This window comes from Coenobita brevimanus, chromosome 80 (assembly GCF_032717465.1).
Source record: "Coenobita brevimanus isolate Jiangsu-jjx chromosome 80, ASM3271746v2, whole genome shotgun sequence".
Taxonomy (NCBI): Eukaryota; Metazoa; Arthropoda; class Malacostraca; order Decapoda; family Coenobitidae; genus Coenobita; species Coenobita brevimanus.
Genome location: NC_137033.1, coordinates 15,034,896 through 15,043,599, shown reverse-complemented (window position 1 = coordinate 15,043,599; position 8,704 = coordinate 15,034,896).

The following is an 8,704-nucleotide window of genomic DNA, read 5'->3' as shown; positions in this document are numbered from 1 at the left end:
CTTCCAAGCTCAATAAAACTGGCTAGAGATAACAAGAAATATAACAAGAAATATACGAAAGCAAGGTCATGGGTCAAAAGGGGTCAACTACTGAGAGATGGTTTTATTCAGACAAGGTTAAACCGTGTCGTCAGCTGTGCCACAACTTCAGCTTTAAAGGGTGGAGGGTGGAGGAAGGGGGGGGGGTGAGAGAATGGGGGAGGAAAGGGAGGGAGAATGGAGGAAGAGCAGGAGGTGGGAAATGGAGGGAGGGAAACAAGGATGGAGAAGAATGGTGGTGGGAAGGGAAGGAAGGGAAAGGGGAGAGAGAGGGGAGGGAAGATAGCGGGTAGGAAATGAAGGGAAGGAAACAAGGATGGAGAGGATTGGGTCGCAAGGAAGTAAGGGAGCGGTATGAGAGGAGGAGGGAAGGAGGGACAAAAGGGGAAAGGGGAGAATGAAAGAAGGGAAGGTAGGGGGCAGAAAATGGGGGGGGGGAGGAAACGGGGATAGAGAAAAGGGTTAAGGGGGAGGAGAGGAAGAAAGAGGGGGAAGCGGTTGAGTGAGGGCTTGTGGGGGAATGGAGGGGGTAATTTAGAGGGAGAGGGAGGAAGGGAGGTAGGGAACGGGGTATTCCAAGGCGTGGCTCTTCTTGTTAATTCTGCTTGGGGAGGTTGGGTGGAATATCGGAAAGCAAATAACTATGTTCTTTGACTGAAGAGGTTTAAGCTGGATTAAGAGGGGAGTTGGAAGTTATATAGAAAAAAATACCATAACTAAACAAAGAAAAAAAAAAGAAAAAACTAATAATAAATTTTTTTTTTTTAAGATACTCTACAAAAATGCTACAGAATAGAACAAAATCATAGGGAAATATAAAAGAATGGCTAAACATACAATAAATGATAATAAAATGTATGACTTAAAAAATAAATTAAATACCGTAGACACTGCTATTTCTCCTGCCACTAGTGGTGGAGGGTGGGGAGGCGAGAATAAAGAAATAAAAATAAAAATGCTGGGGAACGCTGAAAAAATATTAAAAATGAAAAAAAGGTACTTCGCAAAAATAAATGCATGGGAGGCTAGAGTAAAAATTATGAAAAAATAATGGAGGAAGACTGAAGAATGTAAAAAAATACTAAAAACAAGTGAATGAAGTATTGCCATATAATTCAAAGTCCCCTACCGGATGATAACCACGTATATGTAATTGACCTTGGAGGCAGGTGGCTGGTTGTTCCACTCGACACTCCGTCATGGTATGGGGAACAACTGTGTGAAGTTACATCAAAATCTGTCCATGTACGTAGAAGTTACAGAGCGGACAAAAATGTAGGTATGGCTGGTAAGTATGACAACACCCGATCGTGTTTGAACTCCAGTGTGACCTTGACCTTGGAAGTAAATGGCTGGTTGTTGCGTTCGATTCATGGTATGAGGAACAATTATGTGAAGTTATATCAAAATCTGCCTATGCATGTGGGAGTTACAGAGCGGACACCAATTGTGGACGGATTTACTGAAGTACTGACGGAACCGTGCAAACTTATAGTCCCCCACCAATTTGGCCAGTATGGGATTAATAAACACGTGAAAAAAGAAAGACAAAAACACAAAACAAAATGAACTGAAAGGAGAGAAATAATACACACAGGATTGCTAAAAGAAAAAAAAATATATATATAGAAATAGGATGAATAGCAGTAAAATATCAAAGTAAAATAAAATGGGACACTAATCAGTATGGAAAGAATGACTGCAAATATAAAACAAGAAAAGAATGAAGAGAAACAACCCCAAAATACACACACACACACAAAAAAAAAAATGACAGAAAAATTAAGGATAAAAAATAAAATTAGAGAATACACAGTGATGCAACAGACACAGTTCTTCCTGGTACTGATGGAGGGAGGGGAAGTTAAATGAATCATGGACGTAAACCAAAAGGAAAAATTGAATAATTTACGAAGAATGACAGTTAAAGAAAAGGAAAGATTAAACTCTCTCTCTCTCTCTCTCTCTCTCTCTCTCTCTCGTGTAATTTTACAAGTTAATAAGCATGTAGGATGTTTACAAAGAGACACTGCAAACTGGAACTAGATGTAAGAGGGAGAAGTGGTGAGTTGTTTGCGTGGCTAACCTTATAGTTCGTCTACCTGTAAATTGAGAAGTAAATCGGCAAGTTGGAGTGTTTACGTAAATGCAGGAGCTAATGGTATTGTCTGATTACCACAGCCAACTCGTAAGACGGATGGTTATGTGCTGTTGTCTTGGGTGGATGGGTGATTGGTTGGTTCGACTTGCTGCAAACTGAGAAGCCGATAAGCAAGCTGGGGTGTTTATATAGATCCGGCGTAATCCACGAAAACTAATGGTGTTAATTCATTACCTTCGAAAAGCACGCAAGATGGATGGTTGTGAGTTGTTTGCGTGGGTTGCGTGAGTGCGTATGTGGATGGCTGCTTTGTGATCCGAACTGGTGATTTCTTTCATTTGTCTTCCGAACAGTTGATTTCTTTGTTTTGTGTTTCGAACTGTTGATGTCTTGAAGCCGATGACATTTCTTTCTTGTTCTTGCTACTAACAGACGAATTAAACAAGTCTGGACAAACCTCTCGCAGTGAAAGGATCTAAGAAGGCTATATCAAACGCCTAACACCTGAAGAGTATATCCTAAGCTGAAAAGAAGCCTTATAATAAAAAAATATGATAATAATAATAAACACGACATCACCGTATCGACTGATTTGATTATGTGAAGCTTTTATGGGTCTTCTATTTTAGCACAATTTATTTTATAGGGGTTCCTTGTTGTGCCTTCGTAATTTCTGTAGTTTATCTCTGTTCGTATACATTTTATCACGGCTTCTAGTTATACATTTTTTTTTTTTTTTTGGTTAATCGCTACCCCTTTTTTATTTTTTTATTTTTTTAATATACAGAAATTCGACGCAGTCCAAGAAATATGCATACTGCTGTCAGCCATGAAATCTTGCTTTAAGATTCTACAGTGAGGAGGATAATCATATGAACTTATTTCCCTCCTATCAGATTCCTCGCATTTTGAAAACTTTCGGGGATTAGAAGTCGTGAGGGTTGTCGAGAGGAGCAGCCGAAAAATATCAAGCGCTATTTCATTGTTAAAGAGTACATGCCATCGTGCACAGAATGCATAGGTGATGAAATAATTCCTAAGCTGTTCCCTGCTGTAACCTAATTTAGATTTCCCGTCGTATTGGTCAGACGTCCACTTTTACTCGTTACAGCCTGGAAACTCCGCTGTCCAGTTGTACAAACGTCCCTCAGTTCCCCTCCAACCCCGGGAGGAGGACGGTGGACTGCAGGTGGAGTGCAATTTCAGCCAGCAATCCACCACTTGGTAAAAGAAACAACGTTGGCTTTAACAGTTTTAAGGAAACCGCATGCATAGACGGGACATCCTATGCAGAGAAAGTTGAATTAATCCTGGCTCCTGCGTCTGCCTATGATGTTTTTCATTCAGTCCACCAGGTTCACGTCCAGATGAGTACTATTACTACCAGACCCACTGAGTAGAATATTATCAGAAAGTTGCGTTGTCTTTCCTCTGACATTCCTCCCAATATCGAAAACTTTGGGGGATTAGAAGTTGTGGGAAGTTTCAAGATAACTGAGGGAAGTGGTTGATAATATTAAGCAATTTGGTGTGGCTGAATGCCGACGATTTTTTCAACAACGAAATCCAAAGCCTCTACAAGACTCAGCACTGCGGGATCGTGGATAAAGTGTTGGTGTAAGATTCTCTGATACGGAGACGAATAATGAACAGTTCATTCTCATTAACTCCTGAGGACCTTTTACTATAGAGTGAAATTTTACGCCTTCAAAAGCTTATGCACAATATCGTCAACTACAGTGTGTTTTTATTGTTTTGTGATAGTTACAGTTTTGTGAAAGTAGTAGTAGTAATAGTAGTAATAGCAGTAGTAGTAGTAGCAACAGCAGTAGCAACAGCAGCAGCAGCAGCAGCAGTAGTGGTGGTAGTAGAAGTAGTAGTAGTAGCATTAGTAGTAGTAGCAGCGGTAGTAGTAGTAGTAGCAGTACTAGTAGTAGCAACAGCAGCAGCAGCAGCGGCAGCAGCAGCGGCAACAGCAGCGGCAGCAGCAGCGGCAGCAGCAGCAGCAGTAGTGGTAGTAGTAGTAGTAGTAGTAGCAGTAGTAGTAGTAGTAGTAGTAGTAGTAGTAGTAGTAGAAGTAGTAGTAGTAGTAGTAGTAGAAGTAGTAGTAGTAGTAGTAGTAGTAGTAGAAGTAGCAGCGGTAGTAGTAGTAGTAGTAGCGGTAGTAGTTATAGCCCCAGAATAGGGAGAGCGTTGAGGGATATCTGTAATCCGGGCATATCCATCACCCACTTATATTGGTGACACCACATGAAGGCGTCCCTCCCTAGCGCAGCCAACGAGTATGCTGCTTATAATTCCTGCCTCACCTCCAGCAAGTGTCTCCTCCATCCCGCCCCTCCGTTTACACAACAATCGAGCATCATACCTGAGGGAAATGAACTGCTTAACAATTCCATTTCTCCGCGATATCAATAGCCAGTTTACCCGATAATTACTGGGCTCATGAGGTAGTGGAGCTTCCTAAGTAGGCCAAGCACCTGTTGAGCGGCTGTGTTGGGGCCGACTAAGTTGTGGATCGTAACCCCTGAGGAAAATGAGGCTTGGGTTAATTTGGGCGGGAAGGGGAAGCGACTCAACACGCCATTTGCTACAGACGGGGACGAAGAAAATCCTTAATAACAAAAAGCAGTGTCAGGGGACAGAAAACCCGTCACCGGCAGTCAGTTTAGTGCTGACGTATAAACACAACAGGATATCTAGTCAAAGATATCACATATCAAATTTGGAGTAAATCAGGTGAAAACTGAAAATTTTATGCCCATTTGAAATTTTAGGCCCGACCCACCTGACATTGACCCCTCTATCGTTAACTGGGGGGTGACCCTCTTAATATAACGAGGCACGCTATGCGATGCAGGTTGAAAGATGCATCTTTGGGTTTTGGTTTCATGTCGATATGGCTAATCTGGAAGGAGTTATGACGAAAAATCGAATTTTACCCGTCTCCGTTTCTTTTATACACTTCTTGGGCCTACAGCCTGGGCCTTGGCCCAGTTTGGCCCAAAATTTAATCAGATGATCAGGTCATAGTCCATAATCCCTGTAATTTTCGTCAAAATCGCACCAATAGTTTTCGCGTAAAGTTAATAACAGATAGACAAACAAACAAACAAACAAAAAACAAACAGACAGACAAACCGAGTGAAAACAATATTAATAATTCCTTTCTCTTTTTATTAAGAGGAAAATACTAGAAGCCACTGCTGAGCAGCTGATGAAGAGACTGTCCCTAGTAGGATTATACTTTAAGTTGCACAGGAGGCTTCGTAGCACTTCTTCCTCTGCGATTTATATAGCATATGACACCTGAAATCTCCTCTGTGCTGTTTACATCGTGTTAATATGAACATACAAGAGGATACTGGAGTGTAAGATGTAGAATAAACCGCTGAGTAAAAGGTTCAACGAAATCTTAAGCGTCACACAGAATGCACCCCTAAATTGTGGATAATAGTCTCTGAGGAAAATAAACCTTGAGGTATGGGATCTCAGGTGGGTAGAATGCTCTCTTGTACTTCTTTGATTCTTTTTTCTTAATGTGAGGATAGTTTTCCAAGCACCTGTTTGGCGGCTGTGAGGACGCACCTAAGTTGTGGATCATAACTCCTGACGAAAATGAGCCTTGGGTTAATTTGGGCAGGAGGGGAAGAGACTCGACACGCCATCTGGTTAAAGAGAAAAACAGGATCCTCAATATTATTATTATTATTTTTTTTTTTAATTGAGGGGAAGAGATGGTAGGATCCTTCATAATCATCCTTTTTCGTTATAATTATCCTTTTCATATTATCTAGGGATGGGGAAGATAGGTTCTTCTAAAATAATCTTTCTCTTTTAGGGGAAGAAGAAGACGCCCATGGCGAAGAGGAGGCAGAATCATTCATTATATTTTTTAGAATTTTATTAAAGGGGAAACAAGAAGCTCTCGCCGAAGAGAGGGTATAATATTTCTAATAAAGTCTTTTCATTTTATAAAAGGGAAATGGAGGCATTATCCTTTCCTCTATATAATCTTTTTTCATTTTTTAAAGAGGAATATACCTGAAGCCGCCGTTGAGAAGATTAATATCGAAACCACTAACAAAAAATGAGAATAGGGTTAAAATTCGCCAGAAGGAGACTACACGCCATCTGGTAGAGAGAGTAGGGTCGAGGGGCGGGTGGGGATACTTTTAAATAATCCTTTTCCGTTTGAGTGAAAAGGGAAGAAAAAAATCAAAGGAAAAATCCGTTCACTCGGAATTGGATTGAGGTTTTTGTCCGCCGCTCTTAACCACCTCCGTCCCGCTGGAAACACAAATTGGATTAGGTAGCCATTTGACACGCTCTGATCGCACTGTAGGAAGACTAGCTGATTTTCCCGAGGTCTACCTAGAAATGAACCACTCCGACACCAGGACCCGGATTCATAGACAACTTTACTATCAGGTCTTGTTCGTAGCTGTGATTTGTATTCCTAGGATGAATAAGGAGAGCGATGATCTTTCCTTAAAAAAAGAAAAAAAAAAACTAATAAATCGTTACAAGGTATTTGATTTAACAAGAAGTACACGGGAAAAAGAATGCAGAGACTTTCCATATCTTCTTGCTCTTCCTCCAGAAGATTATACTGAAGTTACAAAGAACTTATCGTATGTCTGAGAATCCCTTACTAGTACGTCATGTTTAGACCCTCTTCACCTTAACCTGGCTCAGATATTCGTCCGCCTGTAGCCTATTTCCCGCAGCTTGGTGGCAGAAAAAGACAATGCTACGGCCCTATAATCATTCCTTAGCACTTCCTGTACCACATTTTTAGTGTTAATTTATTGTCAAAACTCAGCATTCCAGGTAGAGAGATGGCAGTTTTAGGCCATGTTAGTGTAGCCTATAAGATTGATATAGCCTTCAGATTGGAGGACAGTAGAGGGCATGCTGATTTGATCCCCAGGCTGCTCGACTGAAGAAGCTTGACCGGGAAATTACCACTTCACCACAAAGGCGTCGTATCTATAGTCCTGTTACCGTAGCTTGGCCATAAGTTTTGACCGACTGCAACTAATTTCACGTAGTTCGGTGACAGGATAAGATGATTCTATAGCTCTATGTCTCTTCCACGGCACTTCTTCATGACTAGCATCATATTCCAGTGTTAATCTGATTCGCTAAGCTGTAACACAGATCAGAGAGATGGTAATTTTAAGCCAAGTTAGAGTGAAAAGGGTATGGTTTGTACTTACTGTCTCCTGAAGCACTACGCAAATTACTATAGGCTTTTATTCTGGTCATCTCCTGACGAGTTTTAACAGCATTATATAGCCTTTTGACACTGGAAGGTTGTAGGAAGTCTAACTGTATACCTGTACCTTGCGATTTTACGTAAGTTAGGGCGGATTTCTCGAAATGGAGGGGTTAGATGAAGGATAAATTACCCCCCCCCCCACACACACACTATTGGGATTTTTTGTGAGATAAAATCATCTTGTGGTCGCATGGATGAGAGAGAGAGAGAGAGAGAGAGAGAGAGAGAGAGAGAGAGAGAGAGAGAGAGAGAGAGAGAGAGAGAGAGAGAGAGAGAGAGAGAGAGAGAGAGAGAGAGAGAAATACGCACACATAACCATTCTGTCTTCCTCCAAACGAGTTCCTTATGGTAATGCGTCGACACCTGATACATACTGCAGTTACGTATCAGGCCAAACTTCCTTCTTATATGACCCTAAGAGATCCTAAATATAAAGGAGGGCAAATCAACCAACTATCTATCCACAAACACACACACACACACACACACACACACACACACACTGGTGCAGTGGTAACGTTCCCGCTTGCCAACTGGTGGACGGGAGTTCGCGCCTCGCTCAGGTTGCGAAAAGTTTCACTGACGAAGTGGGTGGTTACTGTCCCCCTTGAGCAAGGGGACGGGTGTGTGCGTGTGTGAAGGTCACAGCCTTGCCCTTAGATTGGACTATATGAGCTCTCAGCTCCCTTGAGGGTAAAAGCAGACGATCACGACCATCAAGTGATCCTGACCGACCGGGTGAATTACACACACACACACACACACACACAGTATATGTATAACCACTTCGTCTTGCGAGTTCTTAATGGTAATGCTTCGACTTCCTTAGCTCACGGAGTTTACATCACATTTGCGTAAACACCCAAACTTTCCTTCTCAATTTACAGGAAAAAGAAGCCATACATCCACACAAGCAACATACGGCCACTTTGTCTTCCTCCCAGTTCCCCACTTCATCTTTTTCCCAGTTCCCCACTTTGTCTTTCTCTCAGTTCCCCACTTTGTCTTTCCCTCAGTTCCCCACTTTGTCTTTCTCCCAGTTCCCCATTTCGTCTTGTTCCTAGCTCCACACTTCCTCTTTCTTCCAGTTCCCCACATTACTGATCCTTTTCTCAATTTCCCACCTTCTTTCTCCCAGTCCCTCACTCGTCTCTCTCCCAGTTCCCCATTCGTCTTGCTCCCAGTTGCCTATTGTACTGGGTCGACCGCAGGAGGCCTCGGGGTAAGCCTCCCATTCACTGAACACCCAAACTTGCTTATTGGCTTCTCAACTTGCCTAG